Source organism: Scyliorhinus torazame, chromosome 1 (genome assembly GCF_047496885.1).
Source record: "Scyliorhinus torazame isolate Kashiwa2021f chromosome 1, sScyTor2.1, whole genome shotgun sequence".
Taxonomy (NCBI): Eukaryota; Metazoa; Chordata; class Chondrichthyes; order Carcharhiniformes; family Scyliorhinidae; genus Scyliorhinus; species Scyliorhinus torazame.
Window position 1 is genome coordinate 31,647,535 of NC_092707.1, and position 16,105 is coordinate 31,663,639.

Genomic DNA, 16,105 nt, shown 5'->3' on the forward strand with positions numbered 1-16,105 from the left:
TGTCACAATAATGGAACAGAGGGTGCTGTTCTGAGATTGTGATTGAGACACGTTGTTTGGGTGAAGTTAAATAAACAACCTTCAAGCATTTGTTACATCTGACCAATTCTCAAATAAGCTCAGCTTCCTCCAGCTGAACATTGGCAATGTCGAAGCCATTCTATTCAGCTCTCACCAAATACTTTACACCTCAGGCCCTGATCCTATTCCCCTCCCTACCTCAGCTACCCGCTCAGTGCAAACCGGTGTACAACCCCAGTGTCCTGCTCCACCCTGAGTTGAGCTTTAAACTCCACATCCAGTCCATCAGCAAGGCCACTGCTGTCCACTGTGCAATATTGCCTGCTTTTGCTTCTATCTCAGCCCACCACTACTAAAATCCTGCATATTCCATTCTGTTTCCCAGCCAACTCATCCAAAAAGCCAGGGCTTAGGACCCTGCAGTCAAGTGAATTACTCCACGTCATACCAGCACCTGATGTCCAATGCCATTTTTGACCACGCCAATTAGGGGCCAAGATGTCCGCTTGCCATGGTGGGCTGCTGAGGCTGGAGATCAATTGGGAGGCCCTTCAGCAATGACACATCAGCAGCCCCACTCTTCGGGTTTGGACCATAGGTAGGAGTGAGAGGATGGGAACCTCACAATGGAGATGCTATCTGAAGAGATTGGTAAACATTTTTACCATCGGAAGGGCCACAGCAGCAAGGCCACCGTCATGGAGGGGTAACCCCTCCACTGACCACCAACAATCGCAGAATCTGGTGTGTGAGGGGAAAGGGGTTTTCCCTAGCAGATTGAAGAAATGATTTCCCCCTGCCCCCACCTCCTCCTTCATCCAACCTGCTGACAGGAGGACACTTCCATCCATTGACTGATTCACAACTTCAGTGAGGGACCTGAATGCTGACTGGAAAAGTAGCCACAAGTGGCAGGTAGCTTTCACCAAGCCCAGGATCACCCCAGGACACAAAAGGCCCAGAGGTGGTGAGAGAACAGTGGGTCAGTGTCGTGAAATTGAGGGCCCCTCCAACACCATGGTCTTTTAAAGCTTGGATCCCTGTCTCTAGCATACTGATTTCACAATGCTAGTCTTCACTTACAAATACCTCAAAGGTCCTTCTCAGCACATTTTCTCCTGCAGCCCGACAATGCAGCTCACCTCGCCTGAGTCTAGACTGCTGTGCCTCCTCACCCACCCACCCCCACCCCGCTTCCCTCACCCCATTCTACTGTCAGCGGGAGAGTCTTCAATCACCATGGTCCTGCTCCCTGCTTTACTACACCACTCTTCACGTTCAAAACCTATCCCTTCAACGTTGGTCTCTTTCCCGAACTCACTCCTCAGTATCGGAGCTTTCACCCTCTTGTTAAGCACTGTGACAAATATTCCTGTCCACAGTTTATAAGTTTGTGCCCTATACTGCATCCCTCAGCTTAATAGTAACTTGTTTTGAAAAGGAGGTCATCCTGACAGTGGGTACTGTCATTGCCATAGATGCTTGATCAAGATAATTTTATTACCACACCAGCTCAGTTGAGAGCATTCTTGGGCCTGATTTTAACCCATTCAAAACCCCGGCATTGCACAGAGTTAAACTTGGGCCCAGGCTTGCCTGTGAGCCAAGTCATTGTAGACCTAAGCTCTCCTACAGACTTGAGTCCATTATTCAGGCTAGCACCTCAATTCAGCACTGAGGAAATGCTGTAAGCTTTGATTGAGACATCAAATGGAGAGATTGTCCTGCTGAAAGATCTCACGGCACTAGCTAAAGAAGACAGGGAGTGGTTCCTGGTCAGTGTTCCTCCCTCAAACAACAATACCAAAAGCACGTCAGTCTGGTCAGTTGGTGCTTGCGGGTGTGAGAAAAGCGACCTGCGTACTTCCTGTACATGACAGTACAGACTCTATTTCAAGAGGATTCCATCAACATCTTCAGATGCCTCTTGCTGCAGAGTCTAGTCAATCCTGACATCAGGCTAATGGTTGGCCTACTATGTTCTCAGAAAGTTCCAGAATTCATTCTCTATTGATTGGTAAATACTAAAGAAACCATTAGCAGCAGAAAGTCAGTGAGAACAGGGCCAACATTCTACGTTCTGGAACCTGTGCTCCCGCCAGTGGAGAATCGGGGATGGTCTCTGTTGGCACTGGGAGCGGTGCCTAGGGGCGAGGCTCTCCTCTTTATCATCTACAATCCTGCATGGCGGAGAGCTCATCGTATTGGGTCAGAATCCCACTATTGGGCCAACACTTTGAGCACGTTGCCCGATCCCAAGGATTGGCAGCGGGACCCTCCCCCATACAATGCAAATCGTGACCCCCCCCCCCCCCGCTAACAAGTAGAGGCACCCTCCCTGCCCCCACCAGTGGAATAATGGGTCAGCCCCCCCCCCCCCCCGACAGCATACACACACGATAGAGGTCCGAACCACTCCCCACCGAGCCACCACAACCATTCCAGCCCCCTCCATCAGAAACCCACATCAGAGACCCCATTAGACCCCCTCCCCAATCAGAGACCCCCATCAGTCACCCCCGCCTGAACGCTAAAGAGCAGTCCAGGCAGACTCTCCATCAGTCACCCCCATCAGACCCCCTCACCAGACCCCCAGTCCAGGCAGCGCAGTGAAAGATCACTGCATTTTCACTTAGCCTTCTCTAACATCTACTGCCTCAGACAAATGTGTTTAAAGTAGCAGCTGTTAAAAGTGTCAGAGGCTTCCTTGAAGGCCAAGTACACTTGAACGGGCTTCAAATCAAATCCGTTGACAACCTTTGAAATGCAAAACTCCCATTCAATTTCACACAGCAATGTATTTCACTAGCTAGTGATTGGCAGCTTTATTAGTTCAGAGAAAGGTGCTTGGTGGTTTGTTTATCTATCTTCCCTTCATCCCTTTCCCTTGACTGCATCTCAAGTACCCTGTTTGATGCTCACCACAATGTTTATAAACATTCTTGCGATGATTGACAGCTCCTCACCACATCAAAAGGAGCTAAGTGGTTTCACTTTCTCTTATTCACACTGGCGCGGGTAGTGCGCTATGGCTGCCGGCGGGGATTGGAGCATCGCTGACGGGAATCATCCCATCGCGCCAAGCACCAAACCTGTTTTTTGGGGGATACACCATTCTCCGCCCAATTGGGAAACCCAATCGTGGGGTTGGGCAATGGAGGATCTGCCCTCTGGGAAATTAGGCATCTGAAGGGCACTGCCAACTCAGCTAAGTTTTAGGTTAAGGGCATTATTAAGCTACCACTGAAAGTTGCACCATAGGTCCACTTCCCGACAGGAGACACTTGGCTGTTGGGAATCTGACTGATGTTTCATTCCTTAGCCTTAGACACGGGGGACTGATTATTCCCACCCTCACAGCAGAGTCCAAGGATCAAGCCTGGGATCCTGTGGGTTTGAGTGGCTCAGTCCTGCACTAGGCCACTGACAATGCTGAAAATGATCCCACAGACAATCAAGCTGATAGCAAGTAAGGAACTACAGGCTTAGTGCAACCAGGATCGCTGTGACCTGGCAACTCTACTTTTCCAAGTGTGTTTGCAGCTCAAGGTCTCTCTTCAATATTTTCCACAACAATAAGACTATTGTTTTCAAATTAAATAAGCATGATACTGACTGTTACTTAATCTCTTTGCTCCTTCACAATTCCTAGATTCTCACCCTTAGAAAATATTCTAATTTGTCTTTTTTGGATCCAAAGTGGATGACCTCACATTCCCCCACATTGAACTCGATTTGGCACACTCAATTAATCTAGCTATGTTCCTTTATAACTTTCTGCTCTAATCTACATACTTTACTGTGCCTCTAACTTAGTGCCATCTGCAAATTTGGATTGCAACTCTCTACTCCTTCAACCACACTATTTCTATATGTGGTGAAAGTTGAAACCCCTTGGGATATGTCACATCCCACCATTCAGCGAACCTTCTTGTATCAATACTCACTGGCCCAATTTCCAACCCATGTCCATTTCAAGCTATTTCATTTTTACTTATAAATCTCTTGCCTGGAACTATATCAAATACTTTCTGGAGGTCCATATAGATAACATCCATTATCCACCATTCTAGTTACTGCCTCAAACTAAATCAACTAAATGAGTCAGTCCCTTCATAATCTATGCCAACTTTCCTGATTCAATTGATACTTATCCAAGGGCTCAGTTATTTCTCACAATTGACAATAGATTGACTAGCTTGCTGTTACCCACTTTCCCTTTCTTTCTTCGAATTAAATAATGTTTGCATAATGAGGGAAATGACCTGCAGCTGATAACTCTCTCCCCTCCCCCACCAAAGGTGATGAAGCCGACCATATATTCCACTTATTCATTTGCAGAGGTATCCTAACACAGCATCTGAAACCATCTTGTGTTTAAACACCAAAGCATGGAACACACTTCTCCACAATATGAGTCGTGCTGTCCTTATTACTGAATCATGTAAATTGTACATAAAATATAGGGACTGGATTCTCTGATTTCCAGACTACGTGATGACACCGGGTGCGTGGGAAAAATGGTGCAACAGCTGCACCGATTCCAGGGCTGTTGGGGGGCCCAGCAGGCACGCCGGATAAAGCTACTGCCTCCCACGGCACAAATGGCTGGAGAATGGCCAGTTCCGTGGCCGCCCATGCGCACGGCCGCGACCTGCGGCGGTCGCGCCGTGCAACATGACGCCGGCCGAGCGTGGAGCAGGCCTGCCAAATAATGACCCTCAGTACCCCCCCTCAGCACCCCCGGACCACCACCCACCAGTCCCCCCAGCCCTAGCCGAAGCCCCCTGGCCAGCGGCACGGCTCCCCCTCCCCCCGACTGTGATGGCGCTGGACACAGTCTGGAGCCGCCACACAAGGTCGACAAAGAAAAATAGCAAAAGTGTTCCGCGCCATCGGCAACTCGGCCCATCGGGGGAGGGGCTTCCGATGATGCACCAACACCTTTCCAACAGCATGTGGCGCATAAAGCGATGATGCCATTTTGGTGGGGGCGGAGACTTGAAAACCGCCGTCAAACCGGCGCCGCCCCTGATTTGGCGTCGGAAGGGATTCTACGCCCAATCACCAATTACGATATCGGCGGCGGGCAATGGAGAATCCCACCCAGAATACATGGAAGAACAATAGATGGTCCCTGAGAGAGTACATGGTACAGTATGGAGTATATGGCTCAAAAGGGTGCACACGATAATACAGAGTACATAGCACAAGAAAGGCAGTTCGAGGAGTATCAGCCTACTGAGGTAGTATGGGTTGAAGTCAGAAATAGGAAAGGAGCAGTCACCTTGTTAGGAGTTTTCTATAAGCCCCCCAATAGTAGCAGAGATGTGGAGGAACAGATTGGGAAACAGATTTTGGAAAGGTGCAGACGTCACAGGGTAGTAGTCATGGGTGACTTCAACTTCCCAAACATTGAGTGGAAACTCTTTAGATCAAATAGTTTGGATGGGGTGGTGTTTGTGCAGTGTGTCCAGGAAGCTTTTCTAACACAGTATGTAGATTGTCCGACCAGAGGAGGGGCAATATTGGATTTAATACTTGGTAATGAACCAGGGCAAGTAATAGATTTGTTAGTGGGGGAGCATTTTGGAGATAGTGACCACAATTCTGTGACTTTCACTTTAGTAATGGAGAGGGATAGGTGCGTGCAACAGGGCAAGGTTTACGATTGGGGGAAGGGTAAATACGATGTTGTCAGACAAGAATTGAAGTGCATAAGTTGGGAACATAGGCTGTCAGGGAAGGACACAAGTGAAATGTGGAACTTGTTCAAGGAACAGGTACTACGTGTCCTTGATATGTATGTCCCTGTCAGGCAGGGAAGAGATGGTCGAGTGAGGGAACCATGGTTGACAAAAGAGGTTGAATGTCTTGTTAAGAGGAAAAAGGAGACTTATATAAGGCTGAGGAAACAAGGTTCAGACAGGGCGTTGGAGGGATACAAGATAGCCAGGAGGGAACTGAAGAAAGGGATTAGGAGAGCTAAGAGAGGGCATGAACAATCTTTGGCGGGTAGGATCAAGGAAAACCCCAAAGCCTTTTACACATATGTGAGAAATATGAGAATGACTAGTAGGTCCGATCAAGGACAGTAGCGGGAGATTGTGTATTCAGTCTGAAGAGATAGGAGAGGTCTTGAACGAGTACTTTTCTTCTGTATTTACAAATGAGAGGGGCCATATTGTTGGAGAGGACAGTGTGAAACAGACTGGTAAGCTCGAGGAAATACTTGTTAGGAAGGAAGATGTGTTGGGCATTTTGAAAAACTTGAGGATAGACAAATCCCCTGGGCCTGACGGGATATATCCAAGGATTCTATGGGAAGCAAGAGATGAAATTGCAGAGCCGCTGGCAATGATCTTTTCGTCCTCACTGTCAACAGGGGTGGTACCAGGGGATTGGAGAGTGGCGAATGTCGTGCCCCTGTTCAAAAAAGCGACTAGGGATAACCCTGGGACTTACAGGCCAGTTAGTCTTACTTCGGTGGTAGGCAAAGTCATGGAAAGGGTACTGAAGGATAGGATTTTTGAGCATCTGGAAAGACACTGCTTAATTAGGGATAGTCAGCACGGATTTGTGAGGGGTAGGTCTTGCCTTACAAGTCTTATTGAATTCTTTGAGGAGGTGACCAAGCATGTGGATGAAGGTAAAGCAGTGGATGTAGTGTACATGGATTTTAGTAAGGCATTTGATAAGGTTCCCCATGGTAGGCTTATGCAGAAAGTAAGGAGGCATGGGATAGTGGGAAATTTGGCCAGTTGGATAACGAACTGGCTAACCGATAGAAGTCAGAGAGTGGTGGTGGATGACAAATATTCAGCCTGGATCCCAGTTACTAGTGGCGTACCGCAGGGATCAGTTCTGGGTCCTCTGCTGTTTGTGATTTTCATTAATGACTTGGATGAGGGAGTTGAAGGGTGGGTCAGTAAATTTGCAGATGATACAAAGATTGATAGAGTTGTGGATAGTGAGGAGGGCAGTTGTCGGCTGCACAGAGACATAGATAGGATGCAGAGCTGGGCTGAGAAGTGGCAGATGGAGTTTAACCCTGAAAAGTGTGAGGTTGTCCATTTTGGAAGGACAATTATGAATGCGGAATACAGGGTTAACGGTAGATTTCTTGGCAGCACGGTAGCATTGTGGATAGCACAATTGCTTCACAGTTCCGGGGTCCCAGGTTCGATTCCGGCTTGGGTTACTGTCTGTGCGGAGTCTGCACATCCTCCCCGTGTGTGCGTGGGTTTCCTCCGGGTGCTCTGGTTTCCTCCCACAGTCCAAAAGATGTGCAGGTTAGGTGGATTGGCCAGGCTAAATTGCCCTTAGAGTCCAAAATTGCCCTTAGTGTTGGGTGGGGTTACTGGGTTATCGGGATGGGGTGGCGATGTTGACCTTGGGTGAGGTGCTCTCTCCAAGAGCCGGTGCAAACTCGATGGGCCGAATGGCCTCCTTCTGCACTGTAAATTCTATGATAATCTATGAATGTGGAGGAGCAGAGAGATCTTGGGGTCTATGTTCATACATCTTTGAAAGTTGCCACTCAAGTGGATAGAGCTGTGAAGAAGGCCTATGGTGTGCTCGCGTTCATTAACAGAGGGATTGAATTTAAGAGCCGTGAGGTGATGATGCAGCTGTACAAAACTTTGGTAAGGCCACATTTGGAGTACTGTGTACAGTTCTGGTCGCCTCATTTTAGGAAGGATGTGGAAGCTTTGGAAAATGTGCAAAGGAGATTTACCAGGATGTTGCCTGGAATGGAGAGTAGGTCTTACGAGGAAAGGTTGAGGGTGCTAGGCCTTTTCTCATTAGAACGGAGAAGGATGAGGGGCGACTTGATAGAGGTTTATAAGATGATCAGGGGAATAGATAGACAGTCAGAGACTTTTCCCCCGGGTGGAACAAACCATTACAAGGGGACATAAATTTAAGGTGAATGGTGGAAGATATAGGGGGGATGTCAGAGGTAGGTTCTTTACCCAGAGAGTAGTGGGGGCATGGAATGCACTGCCTGTGGAAGTAGTTGAGTCGGAAACATTAGGGACCTTCAAGCAGCTATTGGATAGGTACATGGATTACGGTGAAATGATATAGTGTAGATTTATTTGTTCTTAAGGGCAGCACGATAGCATTGTGGATAGCACAATTGCTTCACAGCTCCAGGGTCCCAGGTTCGATTCCGGCTTGGGTCACTGTCTGTGCGGAGTCTAAACATCCTCCCCGTGTCTGAGTGGGTTTCCTCCGGGTGCTCCGGTTTCCTCCCACTGTCCAAAGATGTGCAGGTTAGGTGGATTTTCCATGATAAATTGCCCTTAGTGTCCAAAATTGCCCTTAGTGTTGGGTGGACGTGTTGACTTTAGGTAGGGTGCTCTTTCCAAGAGCCGGTGCAGACTCAATAGGCCGAATGGCCTCCTTCTGCACTGTTAATTCTATGATAATCTATGATTAATCTAGGACAAAGGTTCGGCACAACATCGTGGGCCGAAGGGCCTGTTCTGTGCTGTATTTTCTATGTTCTATGTTCTACAAGACATATCTATCCTGAGACACATTGAGATCTGACACAGTCCATTTAATGCAGCAGTGATTTGGCGAGGGAGGAGGACATCAGGCAGAGGGGGCAAACGTAGACATGCTTACACATCAAACATCTGCTCCTTATTCCACATCTAAGATTAAAAAAGAGAAAATTCGATGAATGTTGTGTCTTCATATTCTCAGGCTTCCCCATCGTGTTTCACAGCCAATGAGATACTTTTGAAATGCAGTTATTGTTGGTTTGTTTTCAAACATTTATTAGCCACTCCTGCATTTCTATTATGAACTTACACAAAGAGCTATACTATCTAGAACAGGTGACCAGATCAAGGTATGATGCTGGGACTTTCCTGACTTGTAACAGTAAATGGTGCACGGAACCAGTGAACCTCCAAGGAGATGAACGTCAACAGTCCTTTCCATGAAACCATTGAGAATGCCGATGGTGAGATTCTGTCTACAGCACGTTTACCATTGACAACTTTGATTGGGATTCTTCAGAGACAAGAGGTCAGCACCAGGAATGCCATGGCCCTGTGGTGAGTCAGGGCCTCTATTTGCTTCTACCCCGCAACACAGTGTATAAACAAATCAGCGATCAGCCATAACCACAGGGCACAGACGCATCATTCCAAGGACAACTGAGACCTGACCCTCAATTATTTATATTTTGGTATGGTAAGAAGGATAACTTTTTTGCATTAATAAAACTGCTCTGATAACTTACTATCGATATACATATATTCAGCCTCATGATCTTATTAGCTCACTGTATACAGTTACTGCTCAAAAAGCACACACCTTGTCATGACATTCACCCTCCTTATCCAACATCCCTTCTTTGTGAACAATTGTCAATTGCAACATCAGCCCCACTGCTGCTGTGTCTCAAACAAGTAACACTGGCCAGAAATCTTCCAGAGAAATTTACATTTAATTTTGAAAATATGCCTGTACGCCTGTATGAAACTTTTCACCAATTAAGATGTACTTTTCCCTATTCTTACTTCAAAATTGTATTGACACATTTCCTCAATTTGCCGTCTGGACCAATTTAGTGCCATCAGCAAAAGGATTGTACTGTGGCGATTATAGCAGGTCAGCGGCTGAGAATTCTGCGGTGAGTAATCTCTCTCACATTGCTTATTCTTGATGGAATGTTCCATAGAATTCAGAAGGAGGCCATTCTGCCCATCGAGCCTGCACCGTCCCGTCCCCCAAAAGAGCACTCTACCCAGCTCCCCCCCCCCCTCCCCCACCCTATCCCCATAACTCTACACATTGATCACAGCCAATCCACCCAACCTGCACAACTTTGGACACTAAGGGCAATTTATCATGGCCAATCAACCTAACCTGCACATCCTGGACTGTGGGAGGAAACCGGAGCACCCGGAGGAAACCCACGCAGACACGGGGAGCACGTACAAACTCCACACAGACAGTAGAAGGTCAGGAGATAAAAGTGGCTGGTTACCAATTTGAGTGTTTCTTTAGATATAACATTGGCATTATGTGGGGCGGTGCATTACTATTGTATGTCTTTGTCACTCACTGTGGTCTGCTGTGTCAGTGAAGTTTAAAAAAAAATCATGTTGGCATCAACTGGAAAGCTAAGGGTATTAAATGCAATTGTAGGACTGTGATTCCAATTTTGAACCACGAATGGTTGGAGCCTGCATGACAACCCACTTGTATCAGCTGGTGAGCAGATTGACTAGGCAGGGGTCTGTAAAGGGAATGTGAGCCTAAGATCGATCTGCTGCCCTTGACTGACCAAACTGCCCAGCTCAGCGTGCGATTTGGACAACGTCCCACTCTCCCACAACTGACAAGATACAGCGAGGTGGACATTTGTGTTCATAGAATCATAGAATTTACAGTGCAAAAGAAGGCCATTCGGCCCATTGGGTCTGCACCGGTCTTTGGAAAGAGCACCCTACTTAAGTCCACACCTCCACCCAATCCCCGTAATCCAGTATCCCACCTAACCTTTTTGGACACTAAGGGTAATTTATCACGGCCAATCCACCTAACCCGCACACCTTTGAACTGTGGGAGGAAACCGGAGCACCCGGAGGAAACCCACGCACACACGGGAGAACATGCAGATTCCGCACAGGCAGTGGCCCAAGCCGGGAGTTGAACCTGGGACCCATGACCTGTGATGCAACAGTGCTAACCACTGTGCTACCGTGCTGTCCCTGTTGTGGTGTGTTCTTTGGATTGTTCTTCAGGATGGTGGAGGTTGTAGTGTTGACAAAGAACAGCAAGCAGTGTTTAACAACACTTAATTATATTCAAATATTTGCTAAGGAATTAGATAAGTAAAGAATACACTGCACTTCTACAATACTAAACTATGCTATCAGCTAAACTATCTCACATCTACTCAATCTGGCTCCCTTCCACTCTCTCCCAGAAGTCAAGGAGGCAAGTGATATTTGTATGGTTGCTCTATAGCACCTTCTAGTGACTAGAGTAGTAACATTACATTAACCCTTTATGTTCCCTATAATATCCCCATATTGTGTCAGTTTGGTGTCTATTGCTCACCATAAGCTTCAAAATGGACCAGATCCTGAAAATATAGCAGATGGCAAAATCTGCTGGCATCGTGACCAGTTTGGGCAGAAGTTAAAATTATCTCTCACATAACTTTCAGAAAAGGAAAGAAACAAAATTGCAGTAAGAGGGGCTTTGCATAGAAAGGACACTTTCTGCCTCCTACATTCTTCTGATGTCGAGTACTGCATTGACATCACAGCCCTGTTCCTCTGCAGTTCGATGCTGTGGAACTCTGTGTATCTATTACATCTGATACAAATGTGATTACAATGTTCTCATTAAGTGACCCACCCACAATTGGAGAATGTAATTGGATGGAGGTCAAAAAAATTGCATTGTTGAATCAGAAACACCATTGAGTGACAAAAGAGCAACATTTTCTCATTAATTCTCAAGCATATTATTAGGTTAATTCTGGATTTAAATGTTTACGTTTTAAAGGAGCACCTGGAACGAGGGTTCAAATTTCATTCAGACTGAGAGGTTTGAAAGAATCCCTGACCTAGCTGTGAGGGTCCAATATGAAACAATATTATAACTCATGGTTCTAATTAGCCCTAGTTTAGCATCAAATTGGCAATTTCACTGAGGGAGGCCATAGGATGGATTTGAATTTGGATTTGGATTTATTGTCACATGTACCAAGGTACAGTGAAAAGTATTGTTCTGCGTACAGACCAGACAGATCATTCCATACATGAAAAAACATAGGACAGACGATAAATACCCAATGTAAATACATCAGGCTGGATTTTCCGATTTGCAGACTAAATGTGGACTCCGGCTTGGGAACAGTGGCGTTTTACGCCCGAGAAAACGGCCCAAAAGCTGCACCGATCCTCCGGCTGGTGGGGGGCTAGCAGGCAGCGTAAAGCCCCCGGCTTTACCTGCGGATATGGCCGGAGAATTGCCGGGTCCGTAACCGTGCATGCACACACCGGCGGCCTGCAAGGGAGCACCGTGCATCATCGCGCCGGCCGTGTGCAGACCCGGCCGACCAAAAACTGCCCCCTTGTGATCAGTCTCGCCACCCCCGGAACACTCCTTACCAATGCCCCCAGACCCAGCCAGAGCCCCCCCTGCCCGGGGAACGGTTACCCCCCCCCCCGACTGTGATAGGCTGATGTGTATCCGCAGCCGCCACACCGGGTTCATGAAAATAAAAAGAACAAGTGGTCCACACCATCGGGAACTCGGCCCATCGGGGGCGGAGCATCGGGGGAGGGCCTCACACCTAGAAATTTTAAGCTGTCAACCATCTCCACCTCGGCACCATTGATGCAGACAGGAGTGTGTACGATTCTTCACTTCCTGAAGTCAATGAGCTGCTCCTTAGTTTTGCTGACGTTGAGGAAGAGATTATCATCGCTACACCGCTCCACCTAGGTTCTCTATCTCCCCCCGTATTCTGACTCATCATTGTTCGAGATCCGACCCACGTGGTGATATCAGCAAACTTGCAGATAGAGTTGGAGCCAAACTTTGCCATATGTGCCAGTCGTGCGTGTATAGGGAGTATAGTAGGGGGCTAAGTATGCAGCCTTGTGGGCCCCAGTATTGGGGACTATTGTGGAGGAGGTGTTGTTGTTTATCCTTACGGATTGTGGTCTGTGGGTCAGCAAGTCGAGGATCCAGTTGCAGAGGGAGGAGCCAAGTCCTAGGTTTTGGAGTTTTAATCTGAGTTTGGCTGGGATTATGGTGTTGTAAGCGGAGCTGTAGTCAATGACAGAGTTTGACAAAGGAGTCCTTGTTGTTAAGCTGCTCCAGGGATGAGTCTAGAGCCAGGGAGCTGGCGTCCGCTGTGGACCAGTTGTGGTGGTGTGCGAATTGCAGTGGATCAAAGCATTCTGGGAGTATGGAGTTGATGTGTCTCATGACCAACCTCTTGAAGCACTTCATAATGATCAATGTCAAGGCCATCGGACGCTAGTCATTGAGGCACTCTGCCTGGTTCTTCTTTGGCACCGGTATGATGTTGGTTTTCTTGAAGCAAGTAGGAACCTCGGAACGGAGTAGGGAGAAGTTGAAGATGTCCACGAACACATCTGCCAGCTGGTCCGCGCAGGATCTGAGTGCAGGGACTCGGTCAGAACTTGTTGCTTTCCGAGGGTTCACTATCAAGAAGGCCGATCTGAGTCGGAAGCTGTGACGGTGGGTATGGGTGTGTCCAAGGCTGCTGGGGCAGTTGACAATGGTTTGTTGGTTTCCTGCTCAAAACGAGCATATAATGCATTGAGTTCATCGGGGAGCGGTGGGCTGCTGCCGGAGATTCTACTCGGCTTTGCTTTGAGGTCCGTTATGTTGTTTATGCCTTGCCACAATCGATGAGAGCCTGTGTGGTTAGTCTGTGACTCTAGCTTAGTCTGATGTTGGCTCTTGGCATTCGTGACGGCTTTGCGGAGGTCGTACCTGGATTTCTTGTATAGGTCAGGGTCGCCTTTCTTGAACGCCTCAGACCTGGCCTTCAGTAGGGAGTGAAACTCCCAACTAAACCATGGTTTCCAGTTGGGAAATGTACATACTATCTTCTTTGGCACGCAATCTTCTACACATTTCCTGATGAAGTCTGTGACGGTGGTGGCATACTCGTTTAGGTTGGCCGCTGAGTTCTTGAATATGGTCCAGTCCACTGACTCCAAGCAGTCATACAGGAGCTCCTATTTAATTTAATAATAATTGCTTATTGTCACAAGTAGGCTTCAATGAAGTTACTGTGAAAAGCCCCTAGTCGCCACATTCTGGCACCTGTTCGGGGAGGCCGGTATGAGAATTGAACACACGCTGCTGGCCTTGTTCTGCATTGCAAGCCGGTTTGACGTCGCTCAGCCATGCTCCGCCCCTTACCAAATGGCATCATCGCATCGCGCGCCGTTGGCGCATCATTGGCCGGCCCTCCTGCGATGCTCCACCCCCGATGGGCCGTGCGGGAACCTGGCGTGGTGGCTGCGGACTGCGTCCAGCGCCGCCACGCTCAGCTGGGATCCGTGCCGCTGGCCGGGGAGGCTTCTGCAAGGGCTGGGGGGACTCGAGGAGGGTGGCCAGGGGGTGGGTTGTGGGATCACGGATGGTGGGTCGGGTCGCGCACGATCGGCGCCATGTTGTGCGGTGCAACCGCTGCAGGTCCTCAGTCCTGTGCATGCACGGCCCTGGACCCAGCTATTCCCATGCCTTTTTCGGTGCGGGAGGCGGGAATTTCACCTGGCGCTGGTGCTAGCCCCTCAGCGGTCCCCGAATCAGTGAGGGTTTCACGCAGATTTTTTGATCGTAAAAGACCACACATGCTCCGCTGGCGCCAGCACTTAGTCGCTGAAATGGAGAATCCAGGCCCTTATCTTTGCGGCACGGTGGCACAGGGTTAGCACTGCTGCCTGACAGGTCCCGGGTTCAATTCCTGCCTCGGGTGACTGTCTGTGCAGAGTCTGCACGTTCTCCCCATGTCTGCGTGGATTTCCTCCGGGTGCTCCGGTTTCCTCCCACAGTCCAAAGAAGTGCAGGTTAGGTGGATTGACCATGATAAATTGCCCCTTAGTATCCAAATGGTTAGGAGGAGTTACAGGGATAGGGTAGAGGTGTGGGCTTAAGTAGGGTGCTCTTTACAAGGGCCGGTGCAGACCCAATGGGCCGAATGGCCTCCTTCTGCACTGCAAATTCTATGATCTATTATTCTATGCTTTCAAATCTCTCCTTGGCCTTGCCTCTTCCTAAATCTATAACGTCCTCCAGCCCTGCAAGATGTCAGCGCTCCTCTAATTCTGGCCTTGTGCCCATCCTTGATTTAAAGTTAAACTCCCGCTCTGAGCTCTGGAATTCCTGCTCTGCACTTCTACAGCTCTATGCCTCTTACTCCTTTTAAGATGCTCTTTAAAACTTTACCTCTTTAATCAAGCACTTGCCCCAATATCTCCGTTGTGGCTTATGTCAACTTTTGTCCGATGATGCTCCAGTAAAGCACCTTGGGATATTTTATTAATTTCTTCTTCAGGTGGCGCATTTTGCAATGTCAGAGATTGACTTTGCAGCTTTCATGGCCTTTGGTAACAACCAACATCTTGCTGCTGCTCTCAAACCTTGTATCTGTTGTGCTACTTAAACTGTTGGTGTAATTTCCCCTTTGTCTGCTGCCCTCAATGTTAACACACAGACACACACATACACACGCACACACACACATACGCACGCACACACACACAGACACACACATACACACGCACACACATACATACGCACGCACACACACACAGACACACACATACGCACGCACACACACACAGACACACACATAGACACACACATACGCACGCACACACACACAGACACACACATTCGCACGCACACACACACAGACACACACATATGCACGCACACACACACAGACACACATACGCATGCGCACACACACAGACACAGACATACGCACTCACACACACACAGACATACGCACACACACACACAGACACAGACATACGCACGCACACACACACATACGCACGCACACAGACATACGCACGCACACACACACAGACACACACATACGCACGCACACACACACAGACACACGCACACACACACAGACACACACATACGCACGTACACACACACAGACACACACATACGCACGCACACACACACAGACACACACATACGTACGCACACACACAGACACACACATACGCATGCACACACACACACACAGACACACACATACGCACACGCACACTTGGAAAAGCCACCTTCAGTTTCAGCGAAGGCAAAATCTACTCAGTTCGTGTTTTGATCTTTATTGTCTGCCTGTTTTTGGTGGACTGTTTTTGCAGCTGGGTGTGGCTGATGGTAGCTGTGTCTGTGTTTGCCTCCCCTTTTCCCTAGCCATTGTGCTATTGATATACCTTCTGTCCCTTTGATGTTATCCACCCTGTGGAGTCAACCTTTGCTGTATACATGTCAATTTCCTTATCTCTCCACTTTCTATACCTCCATTGTT